At 37.2% G+C, this 18,728-nt stretch overlaps 16 non-coding genes across 16 annotated transcripts; all 16 read right to left on the bottom strand.

The window, feature by feature from the left end:
- Positions 1-889: 889 nt before the first annotated feature.
- On the bottom strand, positions 890-962 carry trnam-cau (transfer RNA methionine (anticodon CAU)). The gene has a single exon. It is a non-coding gene; the product is annotated as a tRNA-Met (tRNA).
- A 699-nt stretch (positions 963-1,661) lies between these two features.
- On the bottom strand, positions 1,662-1,734 carry trnam-cau (transfer RNA methionine (anticodon CAU)). Its single transcript has one exon. It is a non-coding gene; the product is annotated as a tRNA-Met (tRNA).
- A 1,474-nt stretch (positions 1,735-3,208) lies between these two features.
- Positions 3,209-3,281, bottom strand: trnam-cau (transfer RNA methionine (anticodon CAU)). The gene has a single exon. It is a non-coding gene; the product is annotated as a tRNA-Met (tRNA).
- Positions 3,282-4,754: 1,473 nt separating this feature from the next.
- On the bottom strand, positions 4,755-4,827 carry trnam-cau (transfer RNA methionine (anticodon CAU)). The gene has a single exon. It is a non-coding gene; the product is annotated as a tRNA-Met (tRNA).
- Positions 4,828-5,525: 698 nt separating this feature from the next.
- On the bottom strand, positions 5,526-5,598 carry trnam-cau (transfer RNA methionine (anticodon CAU)). The gene has a single exon. It is a non-coding gene; the product is annotated as a tRNA-Met (tRNA).
- A 698-nt stretch (positions 5,599-6,296) lies between these two features.
- On the bottom strand, positions 6,297-6,369 carry trnam-cau (transfer RNA methionine (anticodon CAU)). The gene has a single exon. It is a non-coding gene; the product is annotated as a tRNA-Met (tRNA).
- A 1,198-nt stretch (positions 6,370-7,567) lies between these two features.
- trnam-cau (transfer RNA methionine (anticodon CAU)) lies at positions 7,568-7,640 on the bottom strand. The gene has a single exon. It is a non-coding gene; the product is annotated as a tRNA-Met (tRNA).
- A 698-nt stretch (positions 7,641-8,338) lies between these two features.
- On the bottom strand, positions 8,339-8,411 carry trnam-cau (transfer RNA methionine (anticodon CAU)). Its single transcript has one exon. It is a non-coding gene; the product is annotated as a tRNA-Met (tRNA).
- Positions 8,412-10,658: 2,247 nt separating this feature from the next.
- trnam-cau (transfer RNA methionine (anticodon CAU)) lies at positions 10,659-10,731 on the bottom strand. Its single transcript has one exon. It is a non-coding gene; the product is annotated as a tRNA-Met (tRNA).
- A 698-nt stretch (positions 10,732-11,429) lies between these two features.
- trnam-cau (transfer RNA methionine (anticodon CAU)) lies at positions 11,430-11,502 on the bottom strand. The gene has a single exon. It is a non-coding gene; the product is annotated as a tRNA-Met (tRNA).
- A 1,473-nt stretch (positions 11,503-12,975) lies between these two features.
- On the bottom strand, positions 12,976-13,048 carry trnam-cau (transfer RNA methionine (anticodon CAU)). Its single transcript has one exon. It is a non-coding gene; the product is annotated as a tRNA-Met (tRNA).
- Positions 13,049-13,745: 697 nt separating this feature from the next.
- Positions 13,746-13,818, bottom strand: trnam-cau (transfer RNA methionine (anticodon CAU)). The gene has a single exon. It is a non-coding gene; the product is annotated as a tRNA-Met (tRNA).
- Positions 13,819-15,016: 1,198 nt separating this feature from the next.
- On the bottom strand, positions 15,017-15,089 carry trnam-cau (transfer RNA methionine (anticodon CAU)). Its single transcript has one exon. It is a non-coding gene; the product is annotated as a tRNA-Met (tRNA).
- Positions 15,090-15,788: 699 nt separating this feature from the next.
- Positions 15,789-15,861, bottom strand: trnam-cau (transfer RNA methionine (anticodon CAU)). Its single transcript has one exon. It is a non-coding gene; the product is annotated as a tRNA-Met (tRNA).
- A 1,473-nt stretch (positions 15,862-17,334) lies between these two features.
- Positions 17,335-17,407, bottom strand: trnam-cau (transfer RNA methionine (anticodon CAU)). The gene has a single exon. It is a non-coding gene; the product is annotated as a tRNA-Met (tRNA).
- Positions 17,408-18,103: 696 nt separating this feature from the next.
- Positions 18,104-18,176, bottom strand: trnam-cau (transfer RNA methionine (anticodon CAU)). Its single transcript has one exon. It is a non-coding gene; the product is annotated as a tRNA-Met (tRNA).
- Between the last annotated feature and the right edge of the window lie 552 nt (positions 18,177-18,728).

The raw sequence follows: 18,728 nt of genomic DNA, 5'->3' as shown, positions 1-18,728 counted from the left end.
CCTTCCGTACATTAAGACAGCCTGGAAATGAAGTTTCATTAAACCGGGCACGGGTATCCGATTTTTTTACAAACATTTTTACAATGCATGATACTATTTAGTTTCTAAAACTCTATGCCCTGTGAGAGGCTCGAACTCACGACCTTCAGGTCATGAGAATGACGTGCTGCCTACTGCACCAACATGGGAACCATTGAACAGCAAGAGTCAGGCTTACAGCAATTATTGCACTAAGATTGATATTAAGTATAATAAAAATCCAGGTTACATGTATCATGTTAAATCAATAGGAAAATTTGAACTACTGTTGTACACAATTAGGAATGCCATGTTTTATGGCTGTCAAGTCATTTCTTCCCAGAAGCAACAAGGTTCTCAGAAGTAATACCTTCAGAATATTAAGATAGCCTGGAAATAAAGAATCTTTAAACTGGGCACTGGTATTCGATTTTTTTTACAAACATTTTTACAATATATGATACTATTTAGTTTCTAAAACTCTGTGACCTGTGAGAGGCTCGAACTCACAACCTTCAGATCATGAGAATGACGTGCTGCCTACTGCACCAACGAGGGAACCAGTGAACATCTAGAGTCAGGCTTAGAGCAATTTTTGCGCTTTGATTGATATCAAGTATAATAAAAATCCACGTAACACATAATATGTAAATCATTATGACAACTTGAACTACTGTTGTACTCAATTAAGAATGCCATGTTTTATGGCTGTCAAGTAATTTCTTCTCAGAAGCCACAAGATTCTCATAAGTAATACCTTCCGTACATTAAGACAGCCTTGAAATGAAGTTTCTTTAAACCAGGCACGGGTATCCTATTTTTTTGCAAACATTTTTACAATGCATGATACTAGTTAGTTTCTAAATCTCTATGCCCCGTGTGAGGCTCGAACTCACGACCTTCAGATTATGAGACTGACGCGCTGCCTACTGCGCCAACGAGGCAACCAGTTCACAATCATTCAGGCTCATGCTAATTTTTGCGCTAAGATCGATACAAAGTATAATAAAAATCCAGGTTACACGTATCATGTTAAATCAATAGGAAAATTTGAACTACTGTTGTACACAATTAGGAATGCCATGTTTTATGGCTGTCAAGTAATTTCTTCCCAGAAGCAACAAGGTTCTCAGAAGTAATACCTTCAGAATATTAAGATAGCCTGGAAATCAAGAATCTTTAAACCGGGCACTGGTATCCGATTTTTTTTACAAACATTTTTACAATATATGATACTATTTAGTTTCTAAAACTCTGTGCCCTGTGAGAGGCTCGAACTCACGACCTTCAGATTATGAGAATGACGTGCTGCCTACTGCACCAACGAGGGAACCAGTGAACAGCAAGAGTCAGGCTTAGAGCAATTTTTGCGCTTTGATTGATATTAAGTATAATAAAAATCCACGTAACACATAATATGTAAATCATTATGACAACTTGAACTACTGTTGTACTCAATTAAGAATGCCATGTTTTATGGCTGTCAAGTAATTTCTTCTCAGAAGCCACAAGATTCTCATAAGTAATACCTTCCGTACATTAAGACAGCCTGGAAATGAAGTTTCTTTAAACCAGGCACGGGTATCCTATTTTTTTGCAAACATTTTTACAATGCATGATACTAGTTAGTTTCTAAAACTCTATGCCCCGTGTGAGGCTCGAACTCACGACCTTCAGATTATGAGACTGACGCGCTGCCTACTGCGCCAACGAGGCAACCAGTTCACAATCATTCAGGCTCATGCAAATTTTTGCGCTAAGATCGATACAAAGTATAATAAAAATCCAGGTTACACGTATCATGTTAAATCAATAGGAAAATTTGAACTACTGTTGTACACAATTAGGAATGCCATGTTTTATGGCTGTCAAGTCATTTCTTCCCAGAAGCAACAAGGTTCTCATAAGTAATACCTTCAGTAATATTAAGACAGCCTGGAAATCGAAGAATTCTTTAAACAGGGCACTGGTATCCGATTTTTTTTACAAACATTTTTACAATGCATGATACTAGTTAGTTTCTAAAGCTCTATGCCCCGTGTGAGGCTCGAACTCACGACCTTCAGATTATGAGAATGACGTGCTGCCTACTGCACCAACGAGGGAACCAGTGAACAGCAAGAGTCAGGCTTAGAGCAATTTTTGCACTAAGATTGATATTAAGTATAATAAAAATCCAGGTTACACATATTATGTTAAATCAATATGAAAAATTGAACTACTGTTGTGCTCAATGAAGAATGCCATGTGTTATGGCTCTCAAGTCATTTCTTCTCAGAAGCCACAAGATTATCATAAGTAATACCTTCAGTATATTAAGACAGCCTGGAAATGAAGTTTCTTTAAACAGGGCACTGGTATCCGATTTTTTTACAAACATTTTTATAATGTATGATACTAGTTAGTTTCTATAGCTCTATACCCCGTGTGAGGCTCGCACTCACGACCTTCAGATTATGAGACTGACGCGCTGCCTACTGCGCCAACGAGGCAACAAGTTCACAATCATTCAGGCTCATGCAAATTTTTGCGCTAAGATCGATACAAAGTATTATAAAAATCCATGTTACACGTATCATGTTAAATCAATAGGAATATTTGAACTACTGTTGTACACAATTAGGAATGCCATGTTTTATGGCTGTCAAGTCATTTCTTCCTTAAGCAACAAGGTTCTCAGAAGTAATACCTTCAGAATATTAAGATAGCCTGGAAATCAAGAATCTTTAAACCGGGCACTGGTATCCGATTTTTTTTGCAAACATTTTTACAATATATGATACTATTTAGTTTCCACAACTCTGTGCCCTGTGAGAGGCTCGAACTCACGACCTTCAGATTATGAGAATGACGTACTGCCTACTGCACCAACGAGGGAACCAGTGAACAGCAAGAGTCAGGCTTAGAGCAATTTTTGCGCTTTGATTGATATTAAGTATAATAAAAATCCACGTAACACATAATATGTAAATCATTATGAAAACTTGAACTACTGTTGTACTCAATTAAGAATGCCATGTTTTATGGCTGTCAAGTAATTTCTTCTCAGAAGCCACAAGATTCTCATAAGTAATACCTTCCGTACATTAAGACAGCCTGGAAATGAAGTTTCTTTAAACAAGGCACGGGTATCCTATTTTTTCGCAAACATTTTTACAATGCATGATACTACTTCGTTTCTACAACTCAATGCCCCGTGTGAGGCTCGAACTCACGACCTTCAGATTATGAGACTGACGCGCTGCCTACTGCGCCAACGAGGCAACCAGTTCACAATCATTCAGGCTCATGCCAATTTTTGCGCTAAGATCGATACAAAGTATAATAAAAATCCAGGTTACACGTATCATGTTAAATCAATAGGAAAATTTGAACTACTGTTGTACACAATTAGGAATGCCATGTTTTATGGCTGTCAAGTCATTTCTTCCCAGAAGCAACAAGGTTCTCAGAAGTAATACCTTCAGAATATTAAGATAGCCTGGAAATCAAGAATCTTTAAACCAAGCACTGGTATCCGATTTTTTTTACAAACATTTTTACAATATATGATACTATTTAGTTTCTAAAACTCTATGCCCTGTGAGAGGCTCGAACTCACGACCTTCAGATTATGTGAATGACGTGCTGCCTACTGCACCAACGAGGGAACCAGTGAACATCTAGAGTCAGGCTTAGAGCAATTTTTGCGCTTTGATTGATATCAAGTATAATAAAAATCCACGTAACACATAATATGTAAATCATTATGACAACTTGAAATACTGTTGTACTCAATTAAGAATGTCATGTTTTATGGCTGTCAAGTAATTTCTTCTCAGAAGCCACAAGATTCTCATAAGTAATACCTTCCGTACATTAAGACAACCTGGAAATGAAGTTTCATTAAACCGGGCACGGGTATCCGATTTTTTTACAAACATTTTTACGATGCATGATACTATTTAGTTTCTAAAAATCTATGCCTTGTGAGAGGCTCGAACTCACGACCTTCAGGTCATGAGAATGACATGCTGCCTACTGCACCAACATGGGAACCACTGAACAGCAAGAGTCAGGCTTACAGCAATTATTGCACTAAGATTGATATTAAGTATAATAAAAATCCAGGTTACATGTATCATGTTAAATCAATAGGAAAATTTAAACTACTGTTGTACACAATTAGGAATGCCATGTTTTATGGCTGTCAAGTCATTTCTTCCCAGAAGCAACAAGGTTCTCAGAAGTAATACCTTCAGAATATTAAGATAGCCTGGAAATAAAGAATCTTTAAACTGGGCACTGGTATTCGATTTTTTTTACAAACATTTTTACAATATATGATACTATTTAGTTTCTAAAGCTCTGTGACCTGTGAGAGGCTCGAACTCACAACCTTCAGATCATGAGAATGACGTGCTGCCTACTGCACCAACGAGGGAACCAGTGAACATCTAGAGTCAGGCTTAGAGCAATTTTTGCGCTTTGATTGATATCAAGTATAATAAAAATCCACGTAACACATAATATGTAAATCATTATGACAACTTGAACTACTGTTGTACTCAATTAAGAATGCCATGTTTTATGGCTGTCAAGTAATTTCTTCTCAGAAGCCACAAGATTCTCATAAGTAATACCTTCCGTACATTAAGACAGCCTGGAAATGAAGTTTCATTAAACCGGGCACGGGTATCCGATTTTTTTACAAACATTTTTAAAATGCATGATACTATTTAGTTTCTAAAACTCCATGCCCCGTGTGAGGCTCGAACTCACGACCTTCAGATTATGAGACTGACGCGCTGCCTACTGCGCCAACGAGGCAACCAGTTCACAACCATTCAGGCTCATGCTAATTTTTGCGCTAAGATCGATACAAAGTATAATAAAAATCCAGGTTACACGTATCATGTTAAATCAATAGGAAAATTTGAACTACTGTTGTACACAATTAGGAATGCCATGTTTTATGGCTGTCAAGTCATTTCTTCCCAGAAGCAACAAGGTTCTCAGAAGTAATACCTTCAGAATATTAAGATAGCCTGGAAATCAAGAATCTTTAAACCAAGCACTGGTATTCGATTTTTTTTACAAACATTTTTACAATATATGATACTATTTAGTTTCTAAAACTCTATGCCCTGTGAGAGGCTCGAACTCACGACCTTCAGATTATGTGAATGACGTGCTGCCTACTGCACCAACGAGGGAACCAGTGAACAGCAAGAGTCAGGCTTTGAGCAATTTTTGCGCTTTGATTGATATTAAGTATAATAAAAATCCACGTAACACATAATATGTAAATCATTATGACAACTTGAACTACTGTTGTACTCAATTAAGAATGCCATGTTTTATGGCTGTCAAGTAATTTCTTCTCAGAAGCCACAAGATTCTCATAAGTAATACCTTCCGTACATTAAGACAGCCTTGAAATGAAGTTTCTTTAAACCAGGCACGGGTATCCTATTTTTTTGCAAAATTTTTACAATGCATGATACTAGCTAGTTTCTAAAACTTTATGCCCCGTGTGAGGCTCGAACTCACGACCTTCAGATTATGAGACTGACGCGCTGCCTACTGCGCCAACGAGGCAACCAGTTCACAATCATTCAGGCTCATGCCAATTTTTGCGCTAAGATCGATACAAAGTATAATAAAAATCCAGGTTACACGTATCATGTTAAATCAATAGGAAAATTTGAACTACTGTTGTACACAATTAGGAATGCCATGTTTTATGGCTGTCAAGTCATTTCTTCCCAGAAGCAACAAGGTTCTCAGAAGTAATACCTTCAGAATATTAAGATAGCCTGGAAATCAAGAATCTTTAAACAGGCACTGGTATCCGATTTTTTTTACAAACATTTTTACAATATATGATACTATTTAGTTTCTAAAACTCTGTGCCCTGTGAGAGGCTCGAACTCACGACCTTCAGATCATGAGAATGACGTGCTGCCTACTGCACCAACGAGGGAACCAGTGAACAGCTAGAGTCAGGCTTAGAGCAATTTTAGCGCTTTGATTGATATTAAGTATAATAAAAATCCACGTAACACATAATATGTAAATCATTATGACAACTTGAACTACTGTTGTACTCAATTAAGAATGCCATGTTTTATGGCTGTCAAGTAATTTCTTCTCAGAAGCCACAAGATTCTCATAAGTAATACCTTACGTACATTAAGACAGCCTGGAAATGAAGTTTCTTTAAACCAGGCAGGGGTATCCGATTTTTTTGCAAACATTTTTACAATGCATGATACTAGGTAGTTTCTAAAACTGTATGCCCCGTGTGAGGCTCGAACTCACGACCTTCAGATTATGAGACTGACGCGCTACCTACTGCGCCAACGAGGCAACTAGTTCACAATCATTCAGGCTAATGGCAATTTTTGCGCTAAGATGTTAGCGCAAACTCACGACCTTCAGATTATGTGATTGACGTGCTGCCTACTGCACCAACGAGGGAACCAGTGAACAGCTAGAGTCAGGCTTAGAGCAATTTTAGCGCTTTGATTGATATTAAGTATAATAAAAATCCACGTAACACATAATATGTAAATCATTATGACAACTTGAACTACTGTTGTACTCAATTAAGAATGCCATGTTTTATGGCTGTCAAGTCATTTCTTCCCAGAAGCAAGAAGGTTCTCAGAAGTAATACCTTCAGAATATTAAGATAGCCTGGAAATCAAGAATCTTTAAACCAAGCACTGGTATCCGATTTTTTTTACAAACATTTTTACAATATATGATACTATTTCGTTTCTAATACTCTATGCCCCGTGAGAGGCTCGAACTCACGACCTTCAGATTATGTGAATGACGTGCTGCCTACTGCACCAACGTGGGAACCAGTGAACATCTAGAGTCAGGCTTAGAGCAATTTTTGCGCTTTGATTGATATTAAGTATAATAAAAATCCACGTAACACATAATATGTAAATCATTATGACAACTTCAACTACTGTTGTACTCAATTAAGAATGCCATGTTTTATGGCTGTCAAGTCATTTCTTCCCAGAAGCAACAAGGTTCTCAGAAGTAATACCTTCAGAATATTAAGATAGCCTGGAAATCAAGAATCTTTAAACCAAGCACTGGTATCAGATTTTTTTTACAAACATTTTTACAATATATGATACTATTTCGTTTCTAAAATTCTATGCCCTGTGAGAGGCTCGAACTCACGACCTTCAGATTATGTGAATGACGTGCTGCCTACTGCACCAACGAGGGAACCAGTGAACATCTAGAGTCAGGCTTAGAGCAATTTTAGCGAATTGATTGATATTAAGTATAATAAAAATCCACGTAACACATAATATGTAAATCAGTATGAAAACTTGAACTACCGTTGTACTCAATTAAGAATGCCATGTTTTATGGCTGTCAAGTAATTTCTTCTCAGAAGCCACAAGATTCTCATAAGTAATACCTTCCGTACATTAAGACAGCCTGGAAATGAAGTTTCTTTAAACAAGGCACGGGTATCCTATTTTTTCGCAAACATTTTTACAATGCATGATACTACTTCCTTTCTACAACTCTATGCCCCGTGTGAGGCTCGAACTCACGACCTTCAGATTATGAGACTGACGCGCTGCCTACTGCGCCAACGAGGCAACCAGTTCACAATCATTCAGGCTCATGCTAATTTTTGCGCTAAGATCGATACAAAGTATAATAAAAATCCAGGTTACACGTATCATGTTAAATCAATAGGAAAATTTGAACTACTGTTGTACACAATTAGGAATGCCATGTTTTATGGCTGTCAAGTAATTTCTTCCCAGAAGCAACAAGGTTCTCGTAAGTAATGCCTTCAGTATATTAAGACAGCCTGGAAATCAAGAATCTTTAAACCGGGCACTGGTATCCGATTTTTTTTAGAAACATTTTTACAATATATGATACTATTTAGTTTCTAAAACTCTGTGCGCTGTGAGAGGCTCGAACTCACGACCTTCAGATTATGAGAATGACGTGCTGCCTACTGCACCAACGAGGGAACCAGTGAACAGCAAGAGTCAGGCTTTGAGCAATTTTTGCGCTTTGATTGATATTAAGTATAATAAAAATCCACGTAACACATAATATGTAAATCATTATGACAACTTGAACTACTGTTGTACTCAATTAAGAATGCCATGTTTTATGGCTGTCAAGTAATTTCTTCTCAGAAGCCACAAGATTCTCATAAGTAATACCTTCCGTACATTAAGACAGCCTTGAAATGAAGTTTCTTTAAACCAGGCACGGGTATCCGATTTTTTTGCAAAATTTTTACAATGCATGATACTAGCTAGTTTCTAAAACTTTATGCCCCGTGTGAGGCTCGAACTCACGACCTTCAGATTATGAGACTGACGCGCTGCCTACTGCGCCAACGAGGCAACCAGTTCACAATCATTCAGGCTCATACCAATTTTTGCGCTAAGATCGATACAAAGTATAATAAAAATCCAGGTTACACGTATCATGTTAAATCAATAGGAAAATTTGAACTACTGTTGTACACAATTAGGAATGCCATGTTTTATGGCTGTCAAGTCATTTCTTCCCAGAAGCAACAAGGTTCTCAGAAGTAATACCTTCAGAATATTAAGATAGCCTGGAAATCAAGAATCTTTAAACCAAGCACTGGTATCCGATTTTTTTTACAAACATTTTTACAATATATGATACTATTTAGTTTCTAAAACTCTATGCCCTGTGAGAGGCTCGAACTCACGACCTTCAGATTATGTGAATGACGTGCTGCCTACTGCACCAACGAGGGAACCAGTGAACATCTAGAGTCAGGCTTAGAGCAATTTTTGCGCTTTGATTGATATCAAGTATAATAAAAATCCACGTAACACATAATATGTAAATCATTATGACAACTTGAAATACTGTTGTACTCAATTAAGAATGTCATGTTTTATGGCTGTCAAGTAATTTCTTCTCAGAAGCCACAAGATTCTCATAAGTAATACCTTCCGTACATTAAGACAGCCTGGAAATGAAGTTTCATTAAACCGGGCACGGGTATCCGATTTTTTTACAAACATTTTTACGATGCATGATACTATTTAGTTTCTAAAAATCTATGCCCTGTGAGAGGCTCGAACTCACGACCTTCAGGTCATGAGAATGACATGCTGCCTACTGCACCAACATGGGAACCACTGAACAGCAAGAGTCAGGCTTACAGCAATTATTGCACTAAGATTGATATTAAGTATAATAAAAATCCAGGTTACATGTATCATGTTAAATCAATAGGAAAATTTAAACTACTGTTGTACACAATTAGGAATGCCATGTTTTATGGCTGTCAAGTCATTTCTTCCCAGAAGCAACAAGGTTCTCAGAAGTAATACCTTCAGAATATTAAGATAGCCTGGAAATAAAGAATCTTTAAACTGGGCACTGGTATTCGATTTTTTTTACAAACATTTTTACAATATATGATACTATTTAGTTTCTAAAGCTCTGTGACCTGTGAGAGGCTCGAACTCACAACCTTCAGATCATGAGAATGACGTGCTGCCTACTGCACCAACGAGGGAACCAGTGAACATCTAGAGTCAGGCTTAGAGCAATTTTTGCGCTTTGATTGATATCAAGTATAATAAAAATCCACGTAACACATAATATGTAAATCATTATGACAACTTGAACTACTGTTGTACTCAATTAAGAATGCCATGTTTTATGGCTGTCAAGTCATTTCTTCCCAGAAGCAACAAGGTTCTCAGAAGTAATACCTTCAGAATATTAAGATAGCCTGGAAATCATGAATCTTTAAACCAAGCACTGGTATCCGATTTTTTTTACAAACATTTTTACAATATATGATACTATTTAGTTTCTAATACTCTATGCCCCGTGAGAGGCTCGAACTCACGACCTTCAGATTATGTGAATGACGTGCTGCCTACTGCACCAACGTGGGAACCAGTGAACATCTAGAGTCAGGCTTAGAGCAATTTTTGCGCTTTGATTGATATTAAGTATAATAAAAATCCACGTAACACATATTATGTAAATCATTATGACAACTTCAACTACTGTTGTACTCAATTAAGAATGCCATGTTTTATGGCTGTCAAGTCATTTCTTCCCAGAAGCAACAAGGTTCTCAGAAGTAATACCTTCAGAATATTAAGATAGCCTGGAAATCAAGAATCTTTAAACCAAGCACTGGTATCAGATTTTTTTTACAAACATTTTTACAATATATGATACTATTTCGTTTCTAAAATTCTATGCCCTGTGAGAGGCTCGAACTCACGACCTTCAGATTATGTGAATGACGTGCTGCCTACTGCACCAACGAGGGAACCAGTGAACATCTAGAGTCAGGCTTAGTGCAATTTTAACGAATTGATTGATATTAAGTATAATAAAAATCCACGTAACACATAATATGTAAATCAGTATGAAAACTTGAACTACCGTTGTACTCAATTAAGAATGCCATGTTTTATGGCTGTCAAGTAATTTCTTCTCAGAAGCCACAAGATTCTCATAAGTAATACCTTCCGTACATTAAGACAGCCTGGAAATGAAGTTTCTTTAAACAAGGCACGGGTATCCTATTTTTTCGCAAACATTTTTACAATGCATGATACTACTTCCTTTCTACAACTCTATGCCCCGTGTGAGGCTCGAACTCACGACCTTCAGATTATGAGACTGACGCGCTGCCTACTGCGCCAACGAGGCAACCAGTTCACAATCATTCAGGCTCATGCTAATTTTTGCGCTAAGATCGATACAAAGTATAATAAAAATCCAGGTTACACGTATCATGTTAAATCAATAGGAAAATTTGAACTACTGTTGTACACAATTAGGAATGCCATGTTTTATGGCTGTCAAGTAATTTCTTCCCAGAAGCAACAAGGTTCTCGTAAGTAATGCCTTCAGTATATTAAGACAGCCTGGAAATCAAGAATCTTTAAACCGGGCACTGGTATCCGATTTTTTTTAGAAACATTTTTACAATATATGATACTATTTAGTTTCTAAAACTCTGTGCGCTGTGAGAGGCTCGAACTCACGACCTTCAGATTATGAGAATGACGTGCTGCCTACTGCACCAACGAGGGAACCAGTGAACAGCAAGAGTCAGGCTTTGAGCAATTTTTGCGCTTTGATTGATATTAAGTATAATAAAAATCCACGTAACACATAATATGTAAATCATTATGACAACTTGAACTACTGTTGTACTCAATTAAGAATGCCATGTTTTATGGCTGTCAAGTAATTTCTTCTCAGAAGCCACAAGATTCTCATAAGTAATACCTTCCGTACATTAAGACAGCCTTGAAATGAAGTTTCTTTAAACCAGGCACGGGTATCCGATTTTTTTGCAAAATTTTTACAATGCATGATACTAGCTAGTTTCTAAAACTTTATGCCCCGTGTGAGGCTCGAACTCACGACCTTCAGATTATGAGACTGACGCGCTGCCTACTGCGCCAACGAGGCAAGCAGTTCACAACCATTCAGGCTCATGCCAATTTTTGCGCTAAGATCAATACAAAGTATAATAAAAATCCAGGTTACACGTATCATGTTAAATCAATAGGAAAATTTGAACTACTGTTGTACACAATTAGGAATGCCATGTTTTATGGCTGTCAAGTCATTTCTTCCCAGAAGCAACAAGGTTCTCAGAAGTAATACCTTCAGAATATTAAGATAGCCTGGAAATCAAGAATCTTTAAACCAAGCACTGGTATCCGATTTTTTTTACAAACATTTTTACAATATATGATACTATTTAGTTTCTAAAACTCTATGCCCTGTGAGAGGCTCGAACTCACGACCTTCAGATTATGTGAATGACGTGCTGCCTACTGCACCAACGAGGGAACCAGTGAACATCTAGAGTCAGGCTTAGAGCAATTTTTGCGCTTTGATTGATATCAAGTATAATAAAAATCCACGTAACACATAATATGTAAATCATTATGACAACTTGAAATACTGTTGTACTCAATTAAGAATGTCATGTTTTATGGCTGTCAAGTAATTTCTTCTCAGAAGCCACAAGATTCTCATAAGTAATACCTTCCGTACATTAAGACAGCCTGGAAATGAAGTTTCATTACACCGGGCACGGGTATCCGATTTTTTTACAAACATTTTTACGATGCATGATACTATTTAGTTTCTAAAAATCTATGCCCTGTGAGAGGCTCGAACTCACGACCTTCAGGTCATGAGAATGACATGCTGCCTACTGCACCAACATGGCAACCACTGAACAGCAAGAGTCAGGCTTACAGCAATTATTGCACTAAGATTGATATTAAGTATAATAAAAATCCAGGTTACATGTATCATGTTAAATCAATAGGAAAATTTAAACTACTGTTGTACACAATTAGGAATGCCATGTTTTATGGCTGTCAAGTCATTTCTTCCCAGAAGCAACAAGGTTCTCAGAAGTAATACCTTCAGAATATTAAGATAGCCTGGAAATAAAGAATCTTTAAACTGGGCACTGGTATTCGATTTTTTTTACAAACATTTTTACAATATATGATACTATTTAGTTTCTAAAGCTCTGTGACCTGTGAGAGGCTCGAACTCACAACCTTCAGATCATGAGAATGACGTGCTGCCTACTGCACCAACGAGGGAACCAGTGAACATCTAGAGTCAGGCTTAGAGCAATTTTTGCGCTTTGATTGATATCAAGTATAATAAAAATCCACGTAACACATAATATGTAAATCATTATGACAACTTGAACTACTGTTGTACTCAATTAAGAATGCCATGTTTTATGGCTGTCAAGTAATTTCTTCTCAGAAGCCACAAGATTCTCATAAGTAATACCTTCCGTACATTAAGACAGCCTGGAAATGAAGTTTCATTAAACCGGGCACGGGTATCCGATTTTTTTACAAACATTTTTACAATGCATGATACTATTTAGTTTCTAAAACTCCATGCCCCGTGTGAGGCTCGAACTCACGACCTTCAGATTATGAGACTGACGCGCTGCCTACTGCGCCAACGAGGCAACCAGTTCACAACCATTCAGGCTCATGCTAATTTTTGCGCTAAAATCGATACAAAGTATAATAAAAATCCAGGTTACACGTATCATGTTAAATCAATAGGAAAATTTGAACTACTGTTGTACACAATTAGGAATGCCATGTTTTATGGCTGTCAAGTGATTTCTTCCCGGAAACAACAAGGTTCTCAGAAGTAATACCTTCAGAATATTAAGATAGCCTGGAATCAAGAATCTTCAAACAGGCACTGGTATCCGATTTTTTTTACAAACATTTTTACAATATATGATACTATTTAGTTTCTAAAACTCTGTGCCCTGTGAGAGGCTCGAACTCACGACCTTCAGATCATGAGAATGACGTGCTGCCTACTGCACCAACGAGGGAACCAGTGAACAGCTAGAGTCAGGCTTAGAGCAATTTTAGCGCTTTGATTGATATTAAGTATAATAAAAATCCACGTAACACATAATATGTAAATCATTATGACAACTTGAACTACTGTTGTACTCAATTAAGAATGCCATGTTTTATGGCTGTCAAGTAATTTCTTCTCAGAAGCCACAAGATTCTCATAAGTAATACCTTACGTACATTAAGACAGCCTGGAAATGAAGTTTCTTTAAACCAGGCAGGGGTATCCGATTTTTTTGCAAACATTTTTACAATGCATGATACTAGGTAGTTTCTAAAACTGTATGCCCCGTGTGAGGCTCGAACTCACGACCTTCAGATTATGAGACTGACGCGCTACCTACTGCGCCAACGAGGCAACTAGTTCACAATCATTCAGGCTAATGGCAATTTTTGCGCTAAGATGTTAGCGCAAACTCACGACCTTCAGATTATGTGATTGACGTGCTGCCTACTGCACCAACGAGGGAACCAGTGAACAGCTAGAGTCAGGCTTAGAGCAATTTTAGCGCTTTGATTGATATTAAGTATAATAAAAATCCACGTAACACATAATATGTAAATCATTATGACAACTTGAACTACTGTTGTACTCAATTAAGAATGCCATGTTTTATGGCTGTCAAGTCATTTCTTCCCAGAAGCAAGAAGGTTCTCAGAAGTAATACCTTCAGAATATTAAGATAGCCTGGAAATCAAGAATCTTTAAACCAAGCACTGGTATCCGATTTTTTTTACAAACATTTTTACAATATATGATACTATTTCGTTTCTAATACTCTATGCCCCGTGAGAGGCTCGAACTCACGACCTTCAGATTATGTGAATGACGTGCTGCCTACTGCACCAACGTGGGAACCAGTGAACATCTAGAGTCAGGCTTAGAGCAATTTTTGCGCTTTGATTGATATTAAGTATAATAAAAATCCACGTAACACATAATATGTAAATCATTATGACAACTTCAACTACTGTTGTACTCAATTAAGAATGCCATGTTTTATGGCTGTCAAGTCATTTCTTCCCAGAAGCAACAAGGTTCTCAGAAGTAATACCTTCAGAATATTAAGATAGCCTGGAAATCAAGAATCTTTAAACCAAGCACTGGTATCAGATTTTTTTTACAAACATTTTTACAATATATGATACTATTTCGTTTCTAAAATTCTATGCCCTGTGAGAGGCTCGAACTCACGACCTTCAGATTATGTGAATGACGTGCTGCCTACTGCACCAACGAGGGAACCAGTGAACATCTAGAGTCAGGCTTAGAGCAATTTTAGCGAATTGATTGATATTAAGTATAATAAAAATCCACGTAACACATAATATGTAAATCAGTATGAAAACTTGAACTACCGTTGTACTCAATTAAGAATGCCATGTTTTATGGCTGTCAAGTAATTTCTTCTCAGAAGCCACAAGATTCTCATAAGTAATACCTTCCGTACATTAAGACAGCCTGGAAATGAAGTTTCTTTAAACAAGGCACGGGTATCCTATTTTTTCGCAAACATTTTTACAATGCATGATACTACTTCCTTTCTACAACTCTATGCCCCGTGTGAGGCTCGAACTCACGACCTTCAGATTATGAGACTGACGCGCTGCCTACTGCGCCAACGAGGCAACCAGTTCACAATCATTCAGGCTCATGCTAATTTTTGCGCTAAGATCGATACAAAGTATAATAAAAATCCAGGTTACACGTATCATGTTAAATCAATAGGAAAATTTGAACTACTGTTGTACACAATTAGGAATGCCATGTTTTATGGCTGTCAAGTAATTTCTTCCCAGAAGCAACAAGGTTCTCGTAAGTAATGCCTTCAGTATATTAAGACAGCCTGGAAATCAAGAATCTTTAAACCGGGCACTGGTATCCGATTTTTTTTGCAAACATTTTTACAATATATGATACTATTTAGTTTCTAAAACTCTGTGCGCTGTGAGAGGCTCGAACTCACGACCTTCAGATTATGAGAATGACGTGCTGCCTACTGCACCAACGAGGGAACCAGTGAACAGCAAGAGTCAGGCTTAGAGCAATTTTTGCGCTTTGATTGATATTAAGTATAATAAAAATCCACGTAACACATAATATGTAAATCATTATGAAAACTTGAACTACTGTTGTACTCAATTAAGAATGCCATGTTTTATGGCTGTCAAGTAATTTCTTCTCAGAAGCCACAAGATTCTCATAAGTAATACCTTCCGTACATTAAGACAGCCTTGAAATGAAGTTTCTTTAAACCAGGCACGGGTATCCGATTTTTTTTACAAACATTTTTACAATGCATGATACTAGCTAGTTTCTAAAACTTATGCCCCGTGTGAGGCTCGAACTCACGACCTTCAGATTATGAGACTGACGCGCTGCCTACTGCGCCAACGAGGCAACCAGTTCACAATCATTCAGGCTCATACCAATTTTTGCGCTAAGATCGATACAAAGTATAATAAAAATCCAGGTTACACGTATCATGTTAAATCAATAGGAAAATTTGAACTACTGTTGTACACAATTAGGAATGCCATGTTTTATGGCTGTCAAGTCATTTCTTCCCAGAAGCAACAAGGTTCTCAGAAGTAATACCTTCAGAATATTAAGATAGCCTGGAAATCAAGAATCTTTAAACCAAGCACTGGTATCCGATTTTTTTTACAAACATTTTTACAATATATGATACTATTTAGTTTCTAAAACTCTATGCCCTGTGAGAGGCTCGAACTCACGACCTTCAGATTATGTGAATGACGTGCTGCCTACTGCACCAACGAGGGAACCAGTGAACATCTAGAGTCAGGCTTAGAGCAATTTTTGCGCTTTGATTGATATCAAGTATAATAAAAATCCACGTAACACATAATATGTAAATCATTATGACAACTTGAAATACTGTTGTACTCAATTAAGAATGTCATGTTTTATGGCTGTCAAGTAATTTCTTCTCAGAAGCCACAAGATTCTCATAAGTAATACCTTCCGTACATTAAGACAACCTGGAAATGAAGTTTCATTAAACCGGGCACGGGTATCCGATTTTTTTACAAACATTTTTACGATGCATGATACTATTTAGTTTCTAAAAATCTATGCCTTGTGAGAGGCTCGAACTCACGACCTTCAGGTCATGAGAATGACATGCTGCCTACTGCACCAACATGGGAACCACTGAACAGCAAGAGTCAGGCTTACAGCAATTATTGCACTAAGATTGATATTAAGTATAATAAAAATCCAGGTTACATGTATCATGTTAAATCAATAGGAAAATTTAAACTACTGTTGTACACAATTAGGAATGCCATGTTTTATGGCTGTCAAGTCATTTCTTCCCAGAAGCAACAAGGTTCTCAGAAGTAATACCTTCAGAATATTAAGATAGCCTGGAAATAAAGAATCTTTAAACTGGGCACTGGTATTCGATTTTTTTTACAAACATTTTTACAATATATGATACTATTTAGTTTCTAAAGCTCTGTGACCTGTGAGAGGCTCGAACTCACAACCTTCAGATCATGAGAATGACGTGCTGCCTACTGCACCAACGAGGGAACCAGTGAACATCTAGAGTCAGGCTTAGAGCAATTTTTGCGCTTTGATTGATATCAAGTATAATAAAAATCCACGTAACACATAATATGTAAATCATTATGACAACTTGAACTACTGTTGTACTCAATTAAGAATGCCATGTTTTATGGCTGTCAAGTAATTTCTTCTCAGAAGCCACAAGATTCTCATAAGTAATACCTTCCGTACATTAAGACAGCCTGGAAATGAAGTTTCATTAAACCGGGCACGGGTATCCGATTTTTTTACAAACATTTTTACAATGCATGATACTATTTAGTTTCTAAAACTCCATGCCCCGTGTGAGGCTCGAACTCACGACCTTCAGATTATGAGACTGACGCGCTGCCTACTGCGCCAACGAGGCAACCAGTTCACAACCATTCAGGCTCATGCTAATTTTTGCGCTAAAATCGATACAAAGTATAATAAAAATCCAGGTTACACGTATCATGTTAAATCAATAGGAAAATTTGAACTACTGTTGTACACAATTAGGAATGCCATGTTTTATGGCTGTCAAGTCATTTCTTCCCGGAAACAACAAGGTTCTCAGAAGTAATACCTTCAGAATATTAAGATAGCCTGGAATCAAGAATCTTCAAACAGGCACTGGTATCCGATTTTTTTTACAAACATTTTTACAATATATGATACTATTTAGTTTCTAAAACTCTGTGCGCTGTGAGAGGCTCGAACTCACGACCTTCAGATTATGAGAATGACGTGCTGCCTACTGCACCAACGAGGGAACCAGTGAACAGCAAGAGTCAGGCTTTGAGCAATTTTTGCGCTTTGATTGATATTAAGTATAATAAAAATCCACGTAACACATAATATGTAAATCATTATGACAACTTGAACTACTGTTGTACTCAATTAAGAATGCCATGTTTTATGGCTGTCAAGTAATTTCTTCTCAGAAGCCACAAGATTCTCATAAGTAATACCTTCCGTACATTAAGACAGCCTTGAAATGAAGTTTCTTTAAACCAGGCACGGGTATCCGATTTTTTTGCAAAATTTTTACAATGCATGATACTAGCTAGTTTCTAAAACTTTATGCCCCGTGTGAGGCTCGAACTCACGACCTTCAGATTATGAGACTGACGCGCTGCCTACTGCGCCAACGAGGCAAGCAGTTCACAATCATTCAGGCTCATGCCAATTTTTGCGCTAAGATCGATACAAAGTATAATAAAAATCCAGGTTACACGTATCATGTTAAATCAATAGGAAAATTTGAACTACTGTTGTACACAATTAGGAATGCCATGTTTTATGGCTGTCAAGTCATTTCTTCCCAGAAGCAACAAGGTTCTCAGAAGTAATACCTTCAGAATATTAAGATAGCCTGGAAATCAAGAATCTTTAAACCAAGCACTGGTATCCGATTTTTTTTACAAACATTTTTACAATATATGATACTATTTAGTTTCTAAAACTCTATGCCCTGTGAGAGGCTCGAACTCACGACCTTCAGATTATGTGAATGACGTGCTGCCTACTGCACCAACGAGGGAACCAGTGAACATCTAGAGTCAGGCTTAGAGCAATTTTTGCGCTTTGATTGATATCAAGTATAATAAAAATCCACGTAACACATAATATGTAAATCATTATGACAACTTGAACTACTGTTGTACTCAATTAAGAATGTCATGTTTTATGGCTGTCAAGTAATTTCT

The sequence above is a fragment of the Gadus morhua genome, chromosome 18, assembly GCF_902167405.1.
Source record: "Gadus morhua chromosome 18, gadMor3.0, whole genome shotgun sequence".
Taxonomy (NCBI): Eukaryota; Metazoa; Chordata; class Actinopteri; order Gadiformes; family Gadidae; genus Gadus; species Gadus morhua.
Note: the sequence above shows the minus strand (reverse complement) of the source record. Positions and strands in the feature narration are given on the sequence as shown.